The following is a 27,717-nucleotide window of genomic DNA, read 5'->3' as shown; positions in this document are numbered from 1 at the left end:
ATAGTAGCCCGTTCTAACTTCCCCAAGTTCTCATTTATTACTTTCATTCTTTCTATGAGTGGTAGCATAGATGACTTCATTATCTGTTCCACTTGTTCCACAAAGCCTTCTGGAGTTTGTGACATTAAAGAAGGCCACTTGTGTGGCTGTGATGTGGAAGTAAACGGGGTTTTAATGGGCAAACTCTGGGCAACATGGGAAGCATTATTTGAAGTTGGTTTTGCAGATGTGACTAGGTTCACCCCTTTATTAGTTGTTTTTATTACTTTTGGGCATCTGCCCTTTTGACGTCCTCCACCCCGCTTTCTTTTCCCAGTTTGTGCAGGGCCTGTTACAGATTTTGTTGGTAGGGAATCTGCTAGAGCGTTTAGGGAACTTGTTTCTGCAAGCTCACTTTCTTCAGATAATGTACTTCCTAATGTATTGTTGACCAAGATGCTGGTAATGCGCCGAGCCGATCCTTTACTCACTTCTAACAAACTATCACTATTATGTCGCTGACTGCCTAGTTGTTCTGGTGTTATTGCATTCATGATGGTGCCCAATGAAGACCGCTTCGCGCAAAGCGATTCAAGTGATAGGCGCTTTTCAGTGAGGGCTATTTCGCGCTCTAGGACAACTGCAGCTCTAGTAATAAAATTATCTAGTGTCCCAGTAATACTTCCCCCAATGGAGTTTGACACTACCTTCCTCCCCTTCCCTGATCGTTGTGCCATAGTCCCTGAGTATTTGGCAATTTAGTTAATACGCGGGATCCCTATGACCAGTTGAGCGAGTAACAGCCAAACAATAAGTAAAGTGTCTCACTTGAATTAGTGTCCCGTTAGGGGGGTGGCCCAGCCCAGCCTCTTCCGGCCTACGATGGCCCCGCCCTTTTCCCGGCCTTCTCCCGGCACGCGTCCCACGAAGCGGGGGCTCTCAGATGCTTTTATGCACCACCGGGCGCCCAATGTATGTAGACGGTGTCCAGCCGCAAGGGTGCTTGGGGGATGTAGTCCCCCCTCTCAGCAGCCGTGCTGCGGTGTCCGGCGGCTGCAGCGGTGGGGGGAGACGTGGCAGGAGGCTTACGGTGGCAGCAGGGTCCCAGCAGGTATGGCCCAGAACAGTAGCTTACAGGTAAAGAAAGCACCCGCTCGTCCGGGGCTCTCAGATGCTTTTATGCGCCACTGGGCACCCAATGTACGTAGGCGGCGTCCAGCCGCAAGGGTGCTTGGGGGATGTAGTCCCCCCTCTCAGCGGCCACGCTGTGGTGTCCAGCAGCTGTGGGGCGGGGGAGATGTGGCAGGAGGCTTACGGCGGCAGCAGGGTCCCAGCAGGTATGGCCCAGAACAGTAGCTTGCAGGTAAAGAGAGCACCCCCAGTCAGTAATTCACTTTGTTCATGCCATCCCCAGATAATATATATTGATACTTCCCCATTCCATCGACGTGAGCGGCCTAACGCCTCAAACCAGGGCTCCGCAATGTCCCCATATATTCCAACTCTTCATGTTTTGGCTAAAAAACTCAAACAAGTAACAAAACTTCATGCAGTGGGGTTTGCGGGGTATCCAGTCTTGGGGAGGCATCATTACGCTCATGTACTAGGCTATGAGTGCCAATCAGTGCATGTCCCCTAGGGGGTGGCTTCCTTTCCATTCTGCTTCCTATCCAGATATATAGCTGCTTCTCTGTTCTCGTTCTGGATTCTCCCAGACCGCCAGGGCTTCCTTCCAAAGATCTGCTATGGGCCGCCTCCATATGACCTTAGATTCCTCCCAACGGAGTGCTCTACCCTCTGCTCCAGCCCAATTAATGACATCTCAGTCCCAGTTGGCTACCCGTGGCCCGAAAGAGGACTTTCATTGCAGGGCTATCCTATGCTTGGCCAGTCCCAAGGCCAGATCAATGACCCTGTTCCCCACCTTCTTTGCATTCGGTTGTGGGAAAAGTCCCAACAAGAAGGTCTCTATCGTGTGGGCTAGTTCCCTCTCCAGTGCCTCCTTGATTTTGGCTAAGATCCCCTCCCAATATATATGGATGATGCCACAGCTCCAAGTCATGTGTATAAAGCCTGTGTCCAATTGTTTACATCTCAGGCAACTTCTCACTTCTCCACCATACATAACATTGAGTTAGTGAGGCCTCACATATACCATGTGCATGAAGTTAAACTGTGTGTATTTGAGCCTGGTGTTCCTTGATATCTTCTTGGGGGACAGGAGAACCTTACTCCATTCTGCATCTGTATGTTCTCTATCTACCACCCTCTCCCATCTCCCGTGGAGGTCCCCCAATGGGGCAATAGATGCAGAGACGAAGGCTTCATAATGCCACTTCACCTTATGCCTCGCGGTACCCAAAGTCATCAGAGCATGCAGTACCGGGTGAGTCTCCAGCTCGTCTCTACCCTTGCCCCACAGTTGTCCGAAAGTGCGGATCAGTGCCTCATATTGTAGGATCTGGCCTGGGAGCAGACCACAGCTGTCCATCAAATCCGCAAACTGGACTAAGGAGCCATCTTGGTAACAGTCCCTCACAGTATCCAGCCCAACCTCCATCCCTGTTGTTAGTTGCTCAGCTGTAAACCTTATCACCGGGTCCCCAAGAGGAATTCCTAGTAAGGGCAACATAGGAGTATTCCACGGGCCTCCCCAATCTGCACATGCAGCATTTACAGGTTTTCAGGGCCGTGAGTTGTAACGTTGACCTGTAGGGTGTGCCAACCGTAGCCCTCAGCAATTTGGCTATCAATTTGTCACGATTGCCATTTGATTCCATCAATCAGGTTACCTCTGCGTTCATGCACTCCACCCACTGTGCTAACCATTGCTGCTGGGCCGCCAACATATACAGCTCAAAATCTGGCACTCACAGGCCACCCTCAGTCAAATTATGCTGTAGCGTCCTCAGAGACACCCTTCATCTGCCATCCCCCTTATCAAATCTCACACTAGAAATTTCAAGAGTCTGAACCCTCCTCGGGGCAGCAGGGTCGGTAGGTTCACGAAAAAGTATAAAAAATGCTGCAACATGACCATCTTGGTCAGTGAGACCCGCACCAGAGTGGGCAGCTGTGAAGTACACCAGAGCAACATGCAAGTTCGCAAAGACCAAACCGCCCTATCTAAGTTCCTTTCCTTCAAATCTTCCACAGTGTGGAAGACGTGTATGCCTAAATATTTGAATGAGTGCGAAGCCCAGTTAATGTCTGCCGGTAACATTGCCGGCATAAGCACCGGGCCCACCAGTGGGAAGAGGTAAGTCTTCCTCTTATTAACTCCCAGGCCTGATAGGGCCCTGAATCGTTCCAAGAGCACAAAGGCAGTTACAGTACCTGCCACCTCTGTTCCCAAATAAATCGGCAGGTCTTCTGCATACAATGCAAGAGTGTGTACCTGTCCACCAAGCCTGGGACCCATTCCCTCCCCGCCCTTCTGGATCAGTTCTGTTAGGTCTTCATCGCCATGGCAAACAGTAAAGGCGAGAGAGGGCATCCTTGTCTGGTTCCTCGCAGTATCTGGTACCTGGAGGACATGGTCTTCCTGGTCTGAACCCTTGCCGTGGGGGATGAATAAAGAAGTTGCACCCATTTCACCCAACCCTCTCCCAGACCCAACCGTGTCATAGTCACGATACATGTTCACAATCACATCACAGTAATCCCAGCTGACCGTATCAAAATCTTTTTCTAGGTCAACCAAGAGCACAGCTGCCGAGGGTGTAGATTTCAACTTGTCATGGAATAGAACCGAAAACAGCCTACTTAGGTTATAGGATGTGTTGCGAGAGGGAATGAAGCCATTTTGGTCTGAGTGTATAAGAGTGTGCATATGTGGGAATAGTCTGAGCGCTAAGATTTTGCTAAGGATCTTGAAATCTAAATTGAGCATAGATAACAGTCTGTATTCTGTAACTGGGGGCTGGTCTCCATAGTTTTGGGGAGAGGGATCACCAGAGCACTCTGGGTGGACTCAGGAAGTCCCCCGAGGTGCAAGGCTTCCAGATACAGGGTCACTAGTTGGGCCCTAATTGATCCATGTACCTCATATAAAGTTCTGCCGGGAGGCCCTCCGGGCCCGGCGTATTTATTCCCAGTCGCCATATCTGCAATGGCCACCTGGACTTCCTGCAAAGTCACTGGGCATCTCAATTCTTCCTGCACCTGTGCATTCAGCGTTCTAAGCGGCAGCGAGTCTAGGAAGTCCCTGACACTAGAGCGAGAGGCCAGTCTAGGTACAGTGTACAGATGCCTGTAATACGTGCGGAACAGGCAATTGATTTCATCAGGGTCATATACCCGCTCACCAGTGTCTAACTGGACTTGCATGATCGGTGATCTTCTACTTTGAGGTTTAAGCAGCCACACCAGTAGATAACCGGCCTTCCCTTCCTCCCTCTGAACTTTATCTAAATAGTCCCTATAGCAGTGGCACCTCAGCCTTTCCAGCATGTCATTATAAGTTGTGTGGGCATCCTGTAACGTGCTACAGCGGCTGCGTCACGCCCCAGGGCATTATCTAGCTGTTGGATCTTGGACTCCAGGTCCAAGAGCTATTGCCTGATTTCCCACAGAGCGCCAATCGACTGGCCCAGACAATGCCCCCTCACCATCACCTCAAATGCCTCCGACTCTACTAACACCGAGGATGCCGGATTAGCATTGATCGGGAAAATCAATTCAACTAGGTCACCCAATGATTCTCGGAAGGGCGCATACTCCAGCATCAAGGGATTCAGTCTCCACAGTGGAATTGGGGGGCATCTCCCCAATGGCTGATGTATCAGTAATAGAGGACTATGGTCCAAAAGGGTCCTACCCAGATACTCTATGTGGGTAACAGAGGCACTAAAATCCGGCGTGCGCAGAAAGGTGTCTAACCTGGTGTGTACCTGGTGCATTGGGGTGAAGTATGAACACTCTCTATCAGAGGCATGTTGCACCCTCCAAATATCGTTTAGGCCACAATATTCTATCCAACCTTGAAACCCAGCTGCCACGTGGCATGCCTGTGCCCCCAGGAGAGGTGGCTGTGAGCAGTCCATTGTGATATCAGCAACGCAATTAAAGTCACCCCGATCACAGAGTACCCTCCTGCACAATCAGTCATCTGGGCCAAAAGGACACTAAGAAACACCACCTGCTCTGTGTTAGAAGCATACACACTGTCCAGCATCATCTCCTTCCCCTTTAACATCCCAGTCACCAGAACATATCTACTTTCACTGTCAATCTTGGTACAAGTGTGCTCAAAGGGAATCCCAGGTCTCACCCATACCAACACCCCTGTGGCATACACCGAGTAGTTAGTGGCGTATATCCGACCCCTCCATCTCCTGCACAGTTTTTCCACTTCACTCCCAATCAAATGGGTCTATTGCAGGATGGCCATGTGGAAATCCCTTCTCTTTTGATATGCATACACCTTATGCCTCTTAGACATTAACCCCATCCCTCTAATGTTCCACGTTAGGAATTTTAGCGCATTGTGAGTAATCGCCATATTGCCCCTGCATCCCCCTCATTTGGCACCGCTGCGTCCCCAGTTTTTTGCTTTCCTATTCATGATTCCCAACCCCTTTACGACTGAAAAGACAAAAAGTCAACACAAATTTCCTGTAGGACAGCTCTCTGACCCCAGGACAGTCTAGCAATGGCCAGCTGCCCAAACCGCAGATAGGACTTCATCAAATTGTAAAGGTCCAAAACCGCTAATGTAAGGACCTGTTGGGAGCATGGTAGTTGCCAAAGATTACCAAATCAAAGTGAGAAGGTTTTATTGTGCGGTGCGTCAGCCTTTAGTGGCCAATTCGGCCGGCATACCGGGGCCCATCTGGCATCCCCCACAGTAGCCCCGAGCTGTAGAAAGGAGCGATACAAGGAGAGGAGAAAAGAAAAGGGAGACAGTGTCAGGCAGCATACTAAATGATCTCATCAGCAGTGTTCGGGTTCAGCATTGGCAATTTAACACTACTGATGTGGGATGAGCCTGAGTCCGATCCCTCAGTACCCTTCCTCGATCTAAATCTCCCCTCTGACGATGATCTCCTGCCCTGCAGCATGGCCGCAGCGACCTGCAGAACCTCCACTCTCTCCCTCTTTGTCTGTGAAGAGCTTGGCTTTTTGGAGATTTCTCACCTCTGTCACCACCTGAGCCTTTTCCCTAGTTCAAGGTCCTTAGGCCGTGTCACTGTCTCTTGCATTGCAGGTGGGCTTTCTATTCTGTAGGCCTCAATCCAATCCCAGGCAGGTTTGGGCTCCTCACAGATATACGTCTTTCCATCCATCAGGATACGCAGCCGGGCCGGACACATCAACGATTATTAGATACCCTCTTCCCGCAGAGCCTTCTTAGGCTCCAGTCTGGGAAAAGTGAGACTTTACTGTTTTCAACCTCATAAGGCCCTTCCATGCGAGCCCAATGCAGAAAGGTGTCCTGTTCCCTAAAATGGAGGAGTCTGGCCACCACTGAGTGTGGAGGTCTATCGGGGCCGGCAATTGGGCGGCTATGCAATTCACCTTCTCCAGTGTGTAGTAGGGTGACAAGCCTTCCGGTGCAACCACCACTTGGAGCCAGCCCTCCAAATACTTGAGCATGTCATCCCTCTCCACTCTCTCCTGCAGCCCCAGGACTCTCACATTATTCCTTCTATTCTGCCCCTCCACATCTTCTGCTCTCCGTTCCACCATGCAGACCCTGCTAGATAAGTCCCCTATCTGGTGTGTCAGTACCTGTTGCACCAGTGCAATTTCCACCAGGGACGATTTGGTCAACTTTACCCTATCGGCCAGGTTGGCATGTACCGCTCTCAGCAGGCCCAGCCCCACAGCTACCGTACTTATATCCTGATGAAACATTGCCTTGGTGTTATGCTATGGCCACCAGTATTTTGGACAATTGCTGTTGGATCGGGTTGTCGGAAGGTTCACCCCTGGCGCCTTTTATGCCTGCTCTTGCACCAAATCCTCATTTTCCACGTCAAACTCCGGTTGCTTCCCTCTGGGCTTTCCCATTGCCAGGAGGGGGTGGTACCCAAAGTTCTGGTCAGCACTCCTTTAGGCTTTCAGCTCCCAATTTTCCATGCCTCGTTCTACCTCCTGGCTGTTTTTCCCTTCACTGTGCCATTGCCTCTATTCCACTCTCCGCGGCACACGGCATGCATCTTGTGCCTCACCCTGTGGACTTAAGCCCTCTGCTTTTGCTTTGCCTGACACATCGGCCACCTCCTGTCATATGCTCCCCAAACACCGTGTGATTCCAGGCACGTAGAGTCCACCTACGATTAGGCTCTCCCCTCCCTGGTGCTGGCCAGAGTGCTCACCATGTCCCAGTCTCACTTCTACTGCTACCAGCAGTGTTCCGTTTCCCTGCCCAGACCTCTGCTCAGGGCTGTTTCCAGTCCACAGGTCCAAGCGATCGTGATGCGTAACTCCGGGCCCAATCAGCCACTTTTCATAGGGCTTGCCATTTGGTTCAAATGCCTCCCTCTTTCCTGCATGATAAGCTCTGCCAGCCGCTGCTGTTCAGGATCTGTCCGGGGTCGTACTCTTTTATTCCTCTTCGGAGTCGTCCTTCCTCCTCTCAGCTTGCTGGCCCTCGCCCAACATGTGGTCTGCTGCCCTGGCCAGCCTCTTTGTGCAGCTCTTCTCATGCCTCCCCCTGCCAGGGTACTCGCGCTCTTGACTACACCCTGCCAAAGCACCTGCGCGGTACCCTCCAGTCTCCCTGGGGCCAACTCGACTAATCCCACTGCCCCACTTTCTTCCTATGCAACCTTCCAACAGGGTTTTCTAGTCTCAGCCTGGGCCTTCCGTCTAGTTGCAGGTTCCACAGGCCTAGTCTGTCCTGTTGCTCAGGACCAGGCCCCATCTGCTATTGTAGTCCAGGCCTGCAGTGAGTCTTGCAGGCTGTCCTCCTTCTGCACAGTTGCCCCAGTAGCTACCACCGTCTAGAAACCAGCCGGGGCTGCTACTTGTTGCTCTTCTCCGAGGCTATCCCGCCACATCTCAGTCTCCCGGCACTCACCCAGTGGGGCTGTTGTCTGGGTCTGCATCACTTCAGGACTCTAGAGGCACTGCGGCAGAGTGATCGCTTGGCATGCGAGTATCCCCCCACTGGGATACTCGCACGCCAGGTGATCACTCTGCCGCAGTGCCTCCTCAGAGCTTTCCGATCACTCGTGTCGCCTCTTTGCGGTCAGCCTGCTCCCCTCACAGTGCTCCGCCACCTCCAATCCTTTGATAGCAGGAGGCCCACGAGTGCCTCGCGGCCCCGATCCTTCGTCCTGCACTCCCTGCCTCCCAGGCTCAGGCGCCATTTTGCTTGTTCTCTGGTGGCTCCATTGCCTCTGGGCCTCCGCTCTCCGGGCACTTCTCAGGCTCCAAGTGGGCAAACTGGTCACCAGTACTGTCCGGTCAGGTCAGTCTCCTGCTGATGCTCCCCTGGGCCCCCGCCGACACCGTTAGGATAGGATAGCTGGACTGGCTGGTGTAGAGCTCTCTGCTTATGCGTCCACCATCTTCGGCGACCAAGTTACGCGCCATCTTACATCATATATAACCAAACCTGAACAGACAGAGATGAAAGAAATATGGGTAGACATTTCACAAGAGAAGAGTCTTAGCAAGAAGTTGTACAGCTTTAGTTTGAAAATGCTTTCCTATCGAAAGATTGGATCCTATGAATGTTCGGATTGCTTGAGCTCTGCCAGTTCATTTTCAAAGTCAAGAGGAATAATTTGGGTAAGTTTAGGTCCTGCCTCCACACGAAATAGAGTATTGAAAACATTCCAAGAAATCGAATACTTAGCACAAATACCAGAAAGTACAGATATTGTTAAAGCCAATATGTCGGATACATCCTATCCCAAAAGGAGTCCACATCTCGAAAACCGATGTATGTATGAGATACTTTAACATTACAGCTTTAAAAAAAGTTAACGAAAATATAAAAGAAGAAAAATATGTAGTCATTGGATGTGACAAATGTTTTGTCAAACATGCAAAATTAAATCTTATTAATCATAGAAAACTCAGTTGTGAAAGTCCAGATTAGGGGAATATTTCTATTTAGCACTTATTCAACTTTTCAAACCTTGGCGTAGTGAAACAGAATTACTTGGAGATTTCGACTGCTATGCAGATTTTATTAATGCAAGTAAAGATAGCATTCAGTGCACAATTTTTCCTATATATCTACAAACGTTAAATGATGAGATCGAACAAGAAAGTACTATTGCAGCTGAAATAGCTAGAGAAAGTTCTAAAGATAGTCAAAGTTATGGTCCACTGACTCAAGATCCACTGGGAAAACCAATTATAGAAAATGAAGCAGCAATGTCCATGAATGAGGTAGAAACTGCAATACAACAAGCACAACAGGATATTATTCAGTTGGAAAAGTTAGAAGAACTACTAAATATTGAACAGAAAGAAATATATCTAAAAGTCAAACAACAAATACAACAGGGTTTGCTGCACAAAAAAAAGAATACCAATGTTCATCATTTAAACCTATTCTAATGTACATCAGTGGTCTCGCTGGAACAGGAAAAAGTTTCTTAATTAAAGTTTCGACCAGTTATCTACACAGAATTACAGAATGCCAGTTATCTTGTGTTGTAACAGCTCCAATTGGATTAGCAGCACACAACATTGCTTTACATCGATTACTTATGCTACCAGTTGAACATAATAATAAATTGGAGTATCAGAGGCTATCTGTAGAAGCTTGTTATGAAGTCTCAAGAGTTCCGAAGAAAATGAAACTTGTAATCAATGATGAGGCGAGCATGGTCTCAAACGTAATGCTTGTCTCTGTACATTTAAGAATGCAACAGATTTTAAAAATAGATTATGATGTTCTATTTGGAACAAAACATTTAATTGCATGTGGAGATCTACTGCAACTTACTCCTGTAAAAGGACAACCTATTTTTAAAACACTTGTTCATGAAGACACTCGGAAATCTTTGGGAAGTATTGGAAATGTGAACATTTGGTTACAATTTGAATATGAAGAACGTGTTAATAATATGTGACAAGCAAGTGATGAAAATTATTGAAATATTCTACAAGACATAAGAATTGAGGTCTTAACAAAACATGGTAAACAAGCTTTAGAAAGTCAGTTACTAAGAAACTTGTTGACAGCTGGAATCAAAGCAGCTGAAGTAATGTATAATATGCTTAGAGAAGAGGAGTCTATAGTTTGCTTAATACCTACAGTGCTATTAGAATGTTCTATATTTAATCAACAACTTCTCAAGCTGGAAAAAGAAGAAATAGTGGAAATTGAAGCTATTGATAAAATTGAACACCAGGGAGTGACTATTCTTCTTACGGAGAAACTACAGGTCAAATTGAATTCTTTGGAAAAGTCTGTATCTAAAACTGCAGGCTTAGAAAAGACTGTACATGTATGTATAAAGTGTCTGGTAATTTTACTGCGTAATTTGAATGTAGAAGAAGGTTTAGTAAATTCTTATTTGTTATTTTTGAAGCCAACGTTTTGAGTACATCATTCAGCCTATTGGGAAGATGTGAACAGAAAGTAGACAGGACTGCAAACTATTCATATTTATGATTAGTGTTTGGAATATTATTTGCACTAATTGATATTGCATTTGGAAAATTGTGTTTAAAAAGAAATACTTTATATATTTGTTGTCTATATTGTACACTAAGTAAATGAGAGTCTACATTTTGGCAAATGTATTTGAAATAAATAATAGAGGTAATGTAGAAGAAGGAAGTAATTAGCAAACTGTAGATAGGAAAACACATAGCTACACATAGTGAAAATGATGCTCTACGCTGATTTTTTCTACAATCAATTTGATTGTTTTTCTCCCAGCTGTTCGATGATGATACTACATTGAAATCACTGTGTATGGTTAAGTTAAGTGGAATCTGAGAACAGCAAACAAGGGAATCTGAAAATGTTATGTAATTCTAAATTTATGTTGAGTTCTGAAAAATACAATATTATAATTTCTGTAATATATTATCATTAAACAATAGTTTTTCTTTTTCTTTATAGTTGGCACTGTTGAAGTTTAAAAAGAGTTTCTATCCTGTTTAGGAGAAAACTTCTCTAAAATACTTTGAATGAGTAATGTATCTAAATTATTTGAAAGGGAAGAATACATAATATAATATGCATGATAACTTGAAATCATGAGAAAGCATGAAAAAAGATTCTGTTCTTTACTACATCATGTATTTCAACAGTTAGTAACTGAGAGAAGTTAAATGCATACAGCTTCTGGTGTTCGGTATCTTTTGGATATATGTACTGGTTCTTTGACATTTACTCTCAATATACAACAAGATTCACAATAATGTTTAATGCTTATGCTTGGAGTGTTAGAAGATGTAGGAATACAGATTGAAAACTTTTTTGGACTAAGTCACAGATGGGATCATAAATGAGAAGAGTCTTCATTTACTTCTACCACTGACATACAAACAGAAAGATTCACATACTTGACAATACCAGACTGCAAATCAGAACCTATTAACAAATTGATAAAAACAGCTAATCAGGACCTTAGATGTTCACATTGCAGATCAGATATGTTGTCTAAATTACATATAGAAAGATTTGGAAAATATCAAATTTTATGCTACAACATTGTAGAGCAAATGGAAGAAAATTGCAACAAATATTTCAAATTTTAAAGGAAGTCAAATATCTATTTCAGGAAGAACTTCTACAGCAGTGGCTATTATTTTCCATGATGGACCTTATACTGTTTATTTAAAGTGTAATAAAGGATGGACACATTGTAATGATGCCCACTTGGATTTGAAACCTAAATTGCCTTTTGAATTACCAAATTCATATTTGTTATTTTTGAAGCCAAAGTTTTGAGTACATCATTCAGCCTATTGGGAAGATGTGAACAGAAAGTAGACAGGACTGCAAACTATTCATATTTATGATTAGTGTTTGGAATATTATTTGCACTAATTGATATTGCATTTGGAAAATTGTGTTTAAAAAGAAATACTTTATATATTTGTTGTCTATATTGTACACTAAGTAAATGAGAGTCTACATTTTGGCAAATGTATTTGAAATAAATAATAGAGGTAATGTAGAAGAAGGAAGTAATTAGCAAACTGTAGATAGGAAAACACATAGCTACACATAGTGAAAATGATGCTCTACGCTGATTTTTTCTACAATCAATTTGATTGTTTTTCTCCCAGCTGTTCGATGATGATACTACATTGAAATCACTGTGTATGGTTAAGTTAAGTGGAATCTGAGAACAGCAAACAAGGGAATCTGAAAATGTTATGTAATTCTAAATTTATGTTGAGTTCTGAAAAATACAATATTATAATTTCTGTAATATATTATCATTAAACAATAGTTTTTCTTTTTCTTTATAGTTGGCACTGTTGAAGTTTAAAAAGAGTTTCTATCCTGTTTAGGAGAAAACTTCTCTAAAATACTTTGAATGAGTAATGTATCTAAATTATTTGAAAGGGAAGAATACATAATATAATATGCATGATAACTTGAAATCATGAGAAAGCATGAAAAAAGATTCTGTTCTTTACTACATCATGTATTTCAACAGTTAGTAACTGAGAGAAGTTAAATGCATACAGCTTCTGGTGTTCGGTATCTTTTGGATATATGTACTGGTTCTTTGACATTTACTCTCAATATACAACAAGATTCACAATAATGTTTAATGCTTATGCTTGGAGTGTTAGAAGATGTAGGAATACAGATTGAAAACTTTTTTGGACTAAGTCACAGATGGGATCATAAATGAGAAGAGTCTTCATTTACTTCTACCACTGACATACAAACAGAAAGATTCACATACTTGACAATACCAGACTGCAAATCAGAACCTATTAACAAATTGATAAAAACAGCTAATCAGGACCTTAGATGTTCACATTGCAGATCAGATATGTTGTCTAAATTACATATAGAAAGATTTGGAAAATATCAAATTTTATGCTACAACATTGTAGAGCAAATGGAAGAAAATTGCAACAAATATTTCAAATTTTAAAGGAAGTCAAATATCTATTTCAGGAAGAACTTCTACAGCAGTGGCTATTATTTTCCATGATGGACCTTATACTGTTTATTTAAAGTGTAATAAAGGATGGACACATTGTAATGATGCCCACTTGGATTTGAAACCTAAATTGCCTTTTGAATTACCAAATTCATATTTGTTATTTTTGAAGCCAAAGTTTTGAGTACATCATTTGCCCTATTGGGAAGATGTGAACAGAAAGTAGACAGGACTGCAAACTATTCATATTTATGATTAGTGTTTGGAATATTGTTTGTGCTAATTGATATTGCATTTCGAAAATTGTGTTTAAAAATAAATACTTTATATATTTGTCTATATTGCACTCATTGTAAATGAGAGTCTACATTTTGACAAATGTATTTGTAATAAATAATAGAGGTAATGTAGAAGACGTAAGTAATTAACAAAGTGTAGATAGGAAAACACATAGCAACACATATTGAAAATGATGCTCTACAATCAATTTGATTGTTTTTCTCCCCGCTGTTTGATGATGATACTACATTGAAATCACTGTGTATGGTGAAGTTAAGTGGAATCTGAGAACAGCAAAAAAGGGAATATGAAAATGTTATGTAATTCTAAATTTATGTTAAGTTCTGAAAAATACAATATTATAATTTTTGTAATATATTATTATTAAACAACAGTTTTTTCTTCTTCATAGTTGGTACTGTTAAAGTTTAAAAAGAGTTTTAATGCTGTTTCGAAGAACTCTTATCTAAAAAACTTCTAATGAGTAATGTATCTAAATTATTTAAAGGAAGAATACATAACATAATATGCATGATAACTTGAAACCTTTTTTAAAGTTTAATTATTTTTTCTAATATAAATAATGTTGATCCTTTAGACTACTTGAAAATTATTATTATGTTTCTCATGTAATCAGGCAGGTGATCATCCTTTCACATAGACACTACCCATGCACTTATCTATTCTATGAAGCCCAAGTCCTGCACTAATAGGAAAACACAGTCTTACCCTTGTAGTCTTGCTTTCATACATACACTACCCATGACCTCATCCAATCACCCAGGCAGTTCCCCTGCCCTTATGCAATTACCCTTGCCATTGCGCATGCAGTCATCCATTCACACAGGCACTACTCCTGCACTCCTGAAATCACACAGACATTACCACTACACTTATGCAATCACTTAGGTTCAACCCATGCAGTTATGCAATCACTCAGCCATTAGTTTAGCACTCTACCATTCACTCAGGCACTACCCGTGCACTCAACCATTCATTCATGTACTACACATACACTCATCCAATCAGCCAGGCATTATACTTGAACTCATACTTTCCCTCAGGTACTTCCCAAGCACTAATATAATCCCCAAGGCCCTACCCCTACACTCATTGAATCACCCAGTCACTTTCTATGAACTTATGCAATCATTCAGGTACTACTCTTGTACTCAAGCATTCACACAGGCACTACCTAAGCACTCATCTATTCCGTCAAGGACTACCCATGCGCTCATCCAAAGTACCAGGCATTGAAGAGCTTATGGCTCTTAGACGCTTATGCTGCAGGCAAGAACGGAAATGGCATGCAAGTCCTTGCCTTCAGGAAAAAATCAAGCAGAAATCTCTTCTGTGGTATAAGTTTGCCATCTTCCTGCCAAATCCCAATACTTAACTGACAAGATAGTGGCAGCTGCTAAAACCTCCAGAATGCTCTTTAAAGTCATCAAGGAGATTGCAGAGCCCCCTGAGGTTCCGTGACGATTTGAACCCGTGTTTTCAATATTGTCGGAAATACATAATATTGGTATCAGCGAACCGCAAATGATCCATTTAGCATATCCTGGTGTTTTCGCTATGCTACGAGCAAGAGCACTCCTGTTATGAACACATTTCTGATCTACCCACGGCATCCATCTTAGATCATGGCAGCCATTTTGTGTTTCTTGCCCTCACATACGCAATAACCTCTGATCACTTCATTTCGATTAAGGACACGTAGCCTTAGCCGGAGATTCACCTCTTTCATGACACGTGCACCTTAAACCAGATCACGCTGTAGTTGCATGACTCGACAAAGGCTGCCTCCTCTGCCCGAGGCCAGTCCTGCTAAACTGGTCTTCGTGTCCATTGTCCTGATCACGATTAGGCGGCCGAAGCCGGTAGCCTTGCCCATTTACAACCTACAAACATCTCTTATCCCGCTTTCCTATCTTCCACACCTGGCTCCGTTTCTTTCTTTCTGAATCTTTATTAGGGGGAGGTAACGAAATTTATGATGAGGCGGTCCAGCTCTTGAATGCAATATTGACAAGGGATTGTGATGAACTAGTGGGAACCCCTCTTCGTAATGTTTGGCATCAGATATTATCGACGGTTCCTGTGTAACGCCAAATATTTATTGTTTAGGACACAAAGGTTTTGGGAATGTACCAACATGTGAAGAATTCGCCTGAAGGCCAAAATTTAGTATATAAGGAGCAACCCTCTTTGTACAATTTGAACAGGCTCCTAGAATCTGCCCATGTGTGGTTTCTGTGACTTCTGTGTCCCTGCAGTAATAAACCTTTGGTCTTTGACGCCACCATCGAGAAGCCTGTGTTTCTGTTCATTTGCGCACCAAGGCAGGTGGAACTCCGGGGTCTTTGGGTGTTGTTCCCTGACACCTCTGGACGGAACCAAAAAGTCCAGAACTCCAATTGGCGCCCAACGTGGGGCGACGTCATTCGGTACCGGTCCAAAAGCCTGAAGAGTTCGAGAAGCTTCGTGTGAAGATTCCTGAGGGAGGCGCCCCACTTCATCGATCCCGGCATATCGCAAAAGTGGCCCGAAGTTCTCTTCCACGAGGGTTCCCGTTCAGGACGGCTGCAGTGGGCCGTTGCCTTGACCGTCGCCCTGTCTTGGACCCGAGGTGCAGTCCTTAGTACAGCGAAACGCGACGGGTTTCTCCTTGGTGACATCTTCAGTGCCCCAGTTAAGTATTTAGTGATAGCTAGCTGGTTACTCACTTCGTAAGGGTTGTTAAAAAAATTTTTGGTTCTTGGTTTGGTTTGGTTTCGTAAGATTATCACTGATTGTTCTGGTTACGATAATCTATTTGGTTTAGTTTGGGTATCGATACATCAGTTCGTTTTGGTAGGCCTAAGTTCTTGGTTCAGGTGCACATATCTGTTTCTTGTTTTGTTTGTTCTGTGTTCCGGTCTGAAAAATGGTAAGTCGGAGAAACTGTATGTTGTCTTGTTTTGGTTGCAACCGTGACTCACGATTGGAGGACTCATGTCTGGTTCCTCCGATTGGGACTCCCCTATATGACTTGTACTGTAAACATGGTGTGGGTCCTATATCTTATAATGAGGTGTGGGTCCGATACACTGAGAAAGATGGTGTCCTTAGTTGGCCACTGCATGGTAGTTTTGAACCCGAAATTCTTGACAATTTAGAAGCAAAATTGTTTAGGAAGAAAGCCCGGCCGGCAATGTTTGATTCTTTCCGTTACTGGCGAAAAGAATCCAAACAGAGAGAAATGAAAAGGTTAAAGAAAGAACAGAAAGAGCAAGAAGAGTTGACTCTAGAACAAGCGGCTAAGCAGCTGCAAGTTAACGAGTGTGAGAAGGCCATAGAGGTGGCCATTAGAGAGCATAATTTAGCGATGGACAAGTGCTATCCTGCCTTGCCATCGAAAACAGCTAAGATACTAGAGGATTCTGAAAACGATCCTCTGTTGTCTTATTTGTTACGGTCACCTCCACCGTATGCACAAGGTGCTACAGCTCCACTTGTACCGAATGTTCAATTGCCGGTTGCTGGACAGCCTGGTATTCCTGCCCCTCAGAATCAAGTTCCTGTACCTCCTGTGGTCAATGTGAATGTTCCTACGGCTCCTCCTCCTCCTGGATTGCCGACTTCTATACCTGTATCTGTCTCGCTTACACCTACTGTTCCACAAACTATCTTTTTCGATACTTCTACTGTCCCGCTATCTGTTCCTACCTCTACTGTGTTCTCTGCGTCTGCGAGTGTGTTGACTCCACTTTCTGTTCGTCGAAGAATCACTGATTCTGTATCTAACATTCTGTCTCCTTTATATAAAACTTTAATCAAGACTCCTACTTCTGACTCTGTTCAGAGACGTAGTCAGCTTCCGAGTACTTAGGAACGGGGAATTTTAGATTCCACGGCTCTCAGATGGATTTCGAAGAGTAGGAGATATAGTACGAGAGATGTGCTAGATACCTTTATGCAGTGGAAAGAACCAACGCAACGGTATGTCTTTGATGAGATGTGCTCGCTGTTACGTGAGGAAATAGAAGAAGATGATGTTGAATCAAATCTAGAAGACTTAATTAAGGTTCAGAAAGAGTTTGCTGCAGGAATGATAGTAGGTGAAAATATAGAAGAAGCGATGGAACTGATTTTAAGTTATAGAAATGACCCATCACTTCGTTCACCAAGAGATTTAGAGAAAAGTAAAATGAAGCTAAGTCGCCAATATCCAATGAGGGAGGTTCCTCCAATTTGGCGCGAAGCTGTGCAAGCTAATGCGACCCATGGTATTGCAGCCGCTCCGGCGCAATTCCAAAGAGTGTGGATACACATTCCGTGGAAGCGAGCCGAAGTGCTAGCAGTGAAGCAGGCCTTGCCAGATCCGCGTAAAAATCCTGCTGGATACTATAAGGAATTAACACAGACAGTTGAGGCTTGTATAATGAATTTAGCGGACATCGATATGTTATTTGGCAATGTAGTTCCGCAACCAATTTGGGCTAAAATTCGTAGAGAGGATCATCAAGTTGCCTTAGGTGGTGATTGGGCAGCTATCACTGCAGCGGATGGTCAGCAAACAGGTGGTGCAAAACCCGAACCCCTAATTGCTAATCTTCCAGGTAGAATAATCGACTTAATGAAGACTCTGATGCCCGCATTGCGTGTTAATTGGGACAAGTTATCAGCATGCAGGCAGAAGAAAGACGAAAGTGTCTCCGACTTTTTCACCAGGTTCGAAGAGACTTTTGTAGATCATAGTTGTCAGGATATGAGCACAGAAGGAGGACAGAGACTGTTTGTCGATAAATTTGTGCATAATTTGTTACCTGAATTATGCAATAAATTAAAGGATTCAGAGAGTGCGTGGGCTGTTTCTACAACTGCACAAATACTTGCAACTGCACAGTATTATGAAAACAGGGATAAAGAAGAAAAAGAGAAATCAGACAAGAAAACGAAAGATTTAAAAACTAAAGTTCTTTTGCAACAGGCATATCCGCCTCGCATGAATCAGACTAATACGCAACAGGGTTCATATCAAAGGACAGATTATAGTTCACGAGACCTCAATATCAGTGGAACCAGTGTGCGTACTGTAAGAAAGAGGGTCACTACAAGAATGAATGTCCGATCTTAGCGCAAAATAATGCAGCAGCAGCCCAGAGAGGTCGTGGTGGTTTTGTGCAAAATTCTAGAGGTCGAGGGCGAGGTGCTATGCCTCCACAAACGAATGATCGTCCTTCCAATCACTTTGATCAACGAAATGGCCAGTCGACTCAGCAAAATAGATCTCAACAATATCTTGTTGAAGACTATTGTGAAGTGGATGAGGGATTTCAGCAAAATGGGTACTAGGACAGCCATGGACAGAGAGAGGGAGTAGTATCAGTTCCAGTGGATCAGAGTGGGCCTTATGTCGCAGTAGCAACATCAGGTGTAGTCGAACCGTTTCTGTTGGATACTGGTGCCGCAAAAAGTTCTATCATTCATGCGAAACTCCCTGGCGCACCTTTGTCCAGCTTAACAAATGTTTCTGTAGGTTTTTCAGGCGCCCCTGTTTACAACCCCATATCTGGTCCTTTGTCTATTTCTGTTGGACCGTGTCACTTGAAAGCACCCCTGATTTTGACGACGGGTTGTAATGAAAATCTGCTTGGTTTAGACTTGTTAAAACGACTATATGCGACATTGTATTGTTCTCCGGAAGGAGTACAGCTTACATTGGGTAAAAGAATCACCTCTCCGATGTATTTGTCAATGGATGCACTCCCGCCAGAGCTGCGTTCACTCCCTGATTCTCTTTGGGCGACTGGTCCTAACGATGTAGGCCTCTTAGAAATACCACCATATGTAGTAACTTTGAAAGCAAATGTAAAATTTCCACGAATTCCTCAATACAAAATATCTAGTGAAGGTGAGCGTGCACTTTTATTGATTGTTCAAGATTTGATTAAGAAAGGTGTGATTGAAGAAACTAGAGGAAATGTCTGTAACAGTCCTGTATTACCGATCTTGAAACGAACTGATCCTACAAAGCCTCCAGTGTATAGGTTTGTTATCGACCTCAGAGAAGTTAATAAGATTGTGGTCCCGCAGTTCCCTGTAGTTCCAGACATTACCGCCTTGTTAACATTGATTCCTGCTACAGCTACTTGGTTTTCAGTCATCGACTTGAAGAATGCCTTTTTCAGCATTCCGATAGCCGAAGAAAGCAGAGATATTTTTGGTTTCTGTCTAGGAGGTCGAAGTTTCAGATTTAAACGCGCTCCACAAGGCTATTGTGAGAGCCCATCTATTTACAGTCAAGCATTAAAAAGCCAGTTAGATACCTTTGTCCTTCCTCCAAGTTCTGCTCTAGTACAGTATGTAGATGATCTTCTAGTGGCTGCCGATGACAAGGAAACTTGCAAAACAGCTACGATTTCGTTATTGCATCATCTGTCCAATTTGAATCATAAGGTATCACCTTCGAAAATGCAATACTGCTGCCAAGAAGTGACCTACCTAGGTCATCTCTTGTCAAAGGAGGGAAGGAAGTTGACCCCAGAGAGAATAAAAGCAATTACGCAGATGAGTGTTCCACGCACACAGAGAGAAGTACGTGCCTTTCTAGGTATTACCTCTTACTGTAGGCAGTGGATCCCAAATTTTTCTCTTTTAGCAAAACCATTGGTAGCTTTGACTGGGAAAAATGTTCCGAGTCCGGTGCCATGGTCTGATGAATGTCAGGAGAGTTTTACTGAATTACGAAATGCACTGTGTTCAGCTCCTGTATTGGGTACACCTGATTACAGTAAGCCATTCACGCTCTACGTTCACGAGAGAGAAGGTTGCGCGTTGAGTGTTCTGACACAGACATTTGGTGATAAGCAACGCCCTTGTGCGTATTTTTCATCAACATTAGATCCGGTAGCTAGAGCGTTGCCTAGTTGTTTGAGAGCTAAAGCGGCAGCTGCGGCTTCCATTCGACAATCTGCTGGTTTGGTGATGAACAACATGCTAGTGGTCATGGTTCCTCATGCAGTGGACACACTCATGAACCGAACCAAGACACAACACCTTACTAGTGCGAGACTATCTGGTTACGAGCTGACATTACTAGCGAGTCATATTCAGATCAAAAGATGTAATGTATTGAATCCAGCAACGCTGTTGCCGGCTAATCAAGAGTCGAGTGATTCCGAGCCACATGATTGCTGTTTTAGAACGGAGGAAGAGACAAAAGGACGCATTGACTTAAAGGACATTCCATTATCAGATCCAGATGGCACGCTGTATGTGGATGGGTCATGTTTTAAACTGGAGAATGGTGATGTGACTGCTGCCTACGCAGTAACGACTTTGAAGACGATTGTGGAGACTGCAAGAGTGAGTCAGAATTCTGCCCAAGCTGCAGAATTAATAGCTCTAACAAGAGCGTGTGTTTTAGCTAAGGGAAAGAGAGTGAATGTTTTTACAGATAGTCAGTACGCATTTGGCGTGGCCCATAGTTTTGGCCGTTTGTGGAGAGAAAGAGGTTTCATTACGTCCCATGGGACTAAGATTCAACATGGTCAGCTAGTTAACGACTTGTTAGAATCTCTAACCTTGCCAACTGAAGTTGCGATTGTAAAGTGCAGTGCTCATAAAGCAATCACGGATGATGTTGGTCGTGGGAATGCTTTTGCTGATGAAACCGCTAAACAAACAGCTAGAGACATGATGAGCAGAATGTATGTTGCTATGTCTGCAAGATGGATTGCTGAGTCTGGAATGTGTGAGGATACAATGGAAAGTGTGAAAGAGATTCAGAAAGAGGCAACTGAGGAAGAAAAACGTGTATGGAGAGAAAGTACGGGCAAGTTGGATTCGAATGGGTGTTGGATTGATTTGACAGAACAACAGCGTTGGATGTTGCCTGATGCGTATGTGCTTGCAGTGGTGACGATGGCGCATGGAGTAGCGCATATAAGTTCTAAAGGAATCTGTAAGATGTTGGCTCCAGTCTGGAAGAATGATGGAATCAGTAAATGTGCAGAGAGAGTGGTGAAAAATTGTATGGTGTGCCTGATGCATAATCCTGGCAAGGGAACTCCAACTCCTGCTGGTCACTTCGCTCCTCCTTCCTGCCCCTTTGAAGTGATTCAGTTAGACTTCATTCACATGGATCGCTGTAATAATCTGAAATACGTCCTGGTGGTAGTCTGTGCTTTCTCCAGGTGGATTGAAGCATACCCACTAAAGGACAATACTGCCCTATCAACTGCCAAAATTCTTCTCAAAGAATATTTCCCTAGATTCGGTATGCCACGGATTGTATGGTCAGATAACGGAAGTGAGTTTATAGGGAAAGTTATGCAGAGTGTGTGTGCCGGCCTAGGTCTGAAACAGAAGTTCCACAGTGCGAACCATCCCCAGTCTGCTGGTTTAGTGGAGGGTTACAATGGCACCCTCAAACTAAAACTAGCTAAAATACAAGCATCCACGGGTTTACCCTGGCCAGACGCACTTCCTTTGGCTTTGTTATCAACGAGAGCAACTGTACATTCTAGAGTGGGGCTTAGCCCCTACGAAATCGTTTTTGGCCGCCCGGCAAATATTTGGGGTGTGCCGAGGCCTAAGGAGTTTTGTTCTCTAGAATATCCTATGTTGATAGACTACCTTTACGACTTGACTGCTAAATTGAGTCTTATTCACCAACAGGTTTTCGATGCATTGCCAAAGCCTCCGGAGAGTCCAGGGCATCAGCTGAAACCCGGCGATCAAGTGGTAATAAGAAATTTCGCGAGGACGAAGAACCTTCAGCCCAGATACATCGGCCCCTTCCAGGTCCTGCTTGTGACAAGAACCGCAGTTCGTGTAGCTGGTCGCAAGCATTGGGTGCACGCCTCTCATGTTAAGCGTGTACCTTTGCCACTTCCTTACGACGACTGGGTGAAGAAGGGAATTGGTGCCTCCGAATTTGAACGCACGCCAAAGTTCATCCCTTTCAGCGATGCCGAATTGATTACTGACACTCCAAACTCTGACTCTCCTCCTGAAAAGACTCCTTTGAACGCTGAACATTTGTCCCCTGCATCAGAAAAAACTCTGTCATCTGCGAACTTGAACACTGCAACAGCTACCAGTGATACACTATTTTCTGATCAAACAGTACCAGCAAAGCAAAGATACAATTTACGACCTCGTAATATGGACAAATAAAGCAGGCAACTGCCCAATGTGATATTTTGAAATTTTGAACTTTTGCCTTCAGCCAGGAAGTTTGCTATTGTTTTATTGTTTTTAAAATTGCCTTGCCGTCTGGGTAGCCGTAGGGTCGTGGCTGTGTGCCTAGTTGAATCTGCGGGGTCTGACACAAGGTCGATCTTTCTGTTGGTTCTGGGAACTCCCAGGGCTGATAGAGGCATTTTCATCTACGTACACATCATCAGTGGTCGCGAGCGGATTGTAGAAGATGGAGCTTCCTGCGCTGCAACGAGAAAATTTGATTTATGTTCGCAGAAACAGACTTTACAGAATCCTTCACAGCAAATGCTTTTTTGATACAATGTGCCATTACATTCTTGATTGTTTTGATAACGTTGGTGGGTGGAATCGTTTTCGGTATAAGTTTGATTTTTGTGCCAGTTACTACAGTACCTCCCCTTGATCCTGTTACTTCTACTGTTTCCTCTATACACTCTTTTCATTAGTTTCCTGAACATGAGCAAGCTCGACGCTCAGAATTCATTAACAACACTTTTGTACAGCTCTTGCATCAACACCAACTGGTAGTTAACACTACAGACTGCTGGGTGTGTGGCTTGATACCCCACACTATGGATAAAGGTATTCCCTATCTGGTTTTGCCTTTCAGCTACAATGGATCATTTCAGGCCCTTCAAACCATCTTTGCTTATGCCCTTGAAACCTATCCTCCACGTCCACCACGTTCCACTAAATATAACTCTGCCAACAAAGCTTTAGTCCAGGGAATTATTGACATGATCAAGGATGTCAATAATACTCCATCTTACCCTAGAGACGAATTGCGAGTATATTTAAGTTGGAATTCTTCAGAGTATCGCCTTAGTTTGGGAGAAAGCAAGCGTAAAAGCTCAACTCCAATCTGGGTCGTACCTCACCGAGGTCAGGTCTGTTTGCAAGGTAATGGGAGGAATCCGAGAGCTCAGCTAGGGAGGAGTGAGTGCGTAGCTAACTTCCTGTGCAAGGTTTTTAATAACATACTTTTGTGCAGACAATATCCTATCATTGAGAAGCCCAATGCCGATCCCTTAGAACTTAAGAACTTTCAGCCTATCTCTCTTTTTCCTGCCCCTGCCAAGATTCTGGAAAATATATTAATGTGGAGCTTAAGAAACACATTGAATCTCAAGATGTCCTCCACATCTCCCAGAACAGCTTTCCGGAAGGTCATAGTACTGAGCTTGCCTTGGTAGCAGCCTCTGACAACATCCGCATGCAGATTGACCAAGGCGGATCTGCAGTACTGATCCTGCTTGACCTTTCGGCGGCGTTTGATTCCATCTCCCCAGTTCACATGCTTCAGCGACTGCAGGAATTACAGGGAAGGCCCTGCAGCTTCTTCACTCATTTATGAATGGCAGAACGAACGTCAACAGTTGTGGTGGCTTTAAAGTCAAAGCTTTCGGCCTTCCGTGTGGGGTTCCCCAGAGCTCTTCGCTCAGCCCCACTATTTTCAATCTTGATGTGACTCCCCCTGGCTGCACTGGTAAGCTCTTTCAGTTTTCAGGTGCTCTCTTATGCGGATGATACACAAATCAAAATTTCTATCTCCAATGATTTGCAACTGGTTGCCCAAAAGTTCAATCAATGTATGTCCAACATTATACGCTGGATGAAGGACAACTAACTTAAAATCAATATGGAAAAAACCGAGGTCCTGGTTTTCGGCCCTCAGACCCCCATTTGATCTGCAGCCTTGTGACCCGCAGTTTGCGGACCCCTTCCTGTTCGGGTCAAAATGGCAAACAATTTGGGGGTCCTTTTTGATGAGGGCCTGTCTTTTGACCCCAAGGTAAACCGCACAGTCAGGACCATTTTTTACATCCTTAAAGTTCTGAAGCAAGTCTTGCCGTACATTCCCTCAAGGCTAAAATGTCCTACCATCATTGCTCTGGTCACCTCCCGTTTAGACTTCTGCAATGCTCTGTATCATAATATCAGTACAGGCTCCATGAATATGCTCCACGTGATGCAAAACGTGGTGGCAAGGCTGGTTCTTAATATCCAAAACAGCAGTCCGGCAGGGAAGGAATCCGTGCATTGCACTGGTTTCTTATCAAGAAGCGCATTTCCTTCAAGGCTCTTAACTTGGTATAAAAAGCTATGCAATGCAAAGGCTCACCAAACCTTAAGACTATGTTTCAATGATACACTCCGGGGAGAACCTTGAGATCCCCCCTTCGAAAGAAACTTGTCTCTCCAAGATTTCATAGGTCCAAATGGGGTGGCCACTAATTATTGGTGGCAGCCGCTAAACTTTGGAACTCCCTGCTCCTTTCTATTACCATGGCTGACTCGCTTCCGGTCTTCAGGAAACTTCTGAAGACCTGGATTTTTGCCTCTTAGCTGGCTGGTGCTAGTCTTTCTTCTGCTCGTCTTTTGCCTTGACATCTTTTGGTTTAGTGCGCTCTATAAATACTATCCTATCCTATCCTATCCTTTGGACACATGCTTTCACTCAAGTACTTCCCATGCACTCATGCAATCACCCACACACTTTTCTTTTACTCATGCAATCACCCAGGCTCTACCCACACACTCACACAATCACCCAGGCACTACCCATGCAGTCATGCGATCACTCAGGCACTACTTTTGCACTCAACCGTTCACTCAGGCACTACCTGTGCACTCAGCCATTCCCTCAAGAACTACCCATGCACTCATGCAATTAATCGTGCACTACCCATGCAGCTATCCAATGACCCATACATTATTCTTGCAGTCATCCTTTTACTTAAGCAGTACCCAAGTACTGATCTAAGCACCCAGTCATTACAGTTGCACTCATAAAGTCACTCAGACCCTACCCATGCACTCATTCAATCACCCAGGCAGTACCCCTGCACTTATGCTATCACCCGGGCAGTGCCCATGCACTCATGCAGTTACTCAGGCACTACTCTTACACTCAAGCATTTACTCTGGCACTACCCATGCACTCATCCATTTACTCAGGCACTACTTATGCACTCATCCAATGTACCAGGCATTACCTCTGGAGCCATGCTTCCACTCAAGTACTTCCCATGTACTCATCCAGTCACTCATGCACTATTCCTGCACTTCTGCAATCACCCAGGCACTACACATGCAGTCATCTAATCACTCAGGCACTACTCTCACACCCAACCATTCACTCAGTAAGTGCCCGTGCACTCAGCCATTCCCTCAAGGATTACCCATGCACTCCTCAATGACTCATGCATTACCCAAGCACTCATCCAATGACTCAGGCATTACTCTTGTAGTCATCCTTTTACTCAGGCAGTACCCATGAACTGATCTAAGCACCCAGTCATTACCCTTGCACTCACAAAGTCACTCAAGCACTAACCATGCACTCATCTGGTCACCCAGGCAGTACCTCTGTACTTATGCAATCACTTAGGCACTGCCCATGAACTCACCCAATTACTCAGGTACTACTCTTGCACTCAAGCATTCACTAAGGCACTACCCATGCACTCATCCATTCACTCAGGCACTACTCTTGCACTCAACCATTTACTCAAACTCTACTCATGTACTCTTGCAATCACTCAGACACTACATACGCACTATTGCAATCACACAGACACTATCTATTGACTGATTAGATTTTCTTTTTTAAACCAGAATAGTTGGTTCCGTAAGAACTGCTTTTTATAATTCTTTTTGAAAAACAATTTTAGTGTTTTTTAAAACTATTTTATAGTTTTTTTGGTGGTTTTTACATTGTGAATTAAAAAAATAGACAAAAAAACTAGCGCAAAGCACTGTGCGCAACTGCAGGAACAAAAAAAAGTTTTGCAATTTTGACAATATACAATTTTTGCAAAATCAGGCAGAGTTGGTGTTGGTATTATACTCTGCACTCTCAGGTTGTATTGTTGATGACTGCACCCCTTGTCCTTCATCAGCACCCTTCAGTCTTGCCATTTCAGCTCTGGCGAGATGGTTTTCATGCATCATCCTCAAATGTTTATACATTGAGGAGGTGCCGCAGGAATATTTGCACTCGGAGCCACTATACAGCACCTTCTGACATACCTTGCATTTCACCTTTTGTGCATTTACTTTCCTGGTCCCCTCTGAAAGAGAGAAAAACTCCCAAACAATACTTTATTTTTTCTTCCTCGAACAGGATCTGGTCCTCCTCCTCTTGCAGATCTTTTGATGCAGTCATTTTAAATGTTCAAAGACAAAATGTAAAAAACACCAAACTACCTGCAAAATAGCTGGTCCTAGAATGAGAATGACTTTTAGTAACCGCAACTTAAAGAAGAAGAAAGTGGGAAGGATCTAGCAGGTTTATAATGATGACAGGTACTTTGACCAATCAAATCTCTTTTTTTGTGTCACATGGGGTGCGTGACTCCTATGTGGTGCCACCACGTACCATACGCAATTCTGTTTTTGTAAATATGTTTGCAATTGAACAATATTAGGTTGTATGTTTTAATGTTTCAATTAAAGCCGATTCAGGTGCTGACGCCGGAAGGCTAGGAGGGGGGACGCCATCTTGGTGGTAGGAATAAGGTAGCGCTCTAGCACTAGGACGCTTCACGCCCTCCTCCACTCAGGATAAAAGGATGACGTTCTCCCGACCGCGCAGCGGGCGGGCGCAGCGGGCACGCCGGCGGCGCGCCAAAGGCAAGCCCGTCTGCGCCCGTCCGCGCCTGGCCCGGGCCTACGGTCACCCCCCCTGCACCGCACCCGTTAATGCCCAGGTATTACAGTGCGGAAAGCCTCCACGGTATGAGGCCCTCAGGACATGGATGCTGCTTGACTCCTTTCTATGCTCCAGAGTTACCAGCGATTTGCCCAAGGTGCAAAGAGAGCCTCAAACCTATGCAGCCTCTTGAAGCGAAGCAGGAATATTGCATGCTACTGTTAAACTGTAGATCTCTTCCGAAACACAAAACAGAACTTGCCCTTCTGTTGGAAAACGTATGCCAGATGCCGTCTTTCTCACAGAGACATGGCTTACGACGGACTCTGACCCTGATATAGCGACAGCCCTTCCCTCAGGTTTTCAAATCACTCGACGGGATCGCCCCGAGGGGAGAGGAGGGGGCCTAGGCATCATATATAAAGAACAATATCACTGTCGAGTGATCCCAGAATTAATTGCGGATTGTGAGAGTCTAGCTTTCAGTCTGGATTTTTCCCCTAACAACTGCTTCTCAGGCACCGTTGTATATCGCCCTCC

This window comes from Lissotriton vulgaris, chromosome 4_1, assembly GCF_964263255.1.
Source record: "Lissotriton vulgaris chromosome 4_1, aLisVul1.2, whole genome shotgun sequence".
NCBI lineage: Eukaryota > Metazoa > Chordata > Amphibia > Caudata > Salamandridae > Lissotriton > Lissotriton vulgaris.
This window is presented reverse-complemented; position numbering follows the sequence as displayed.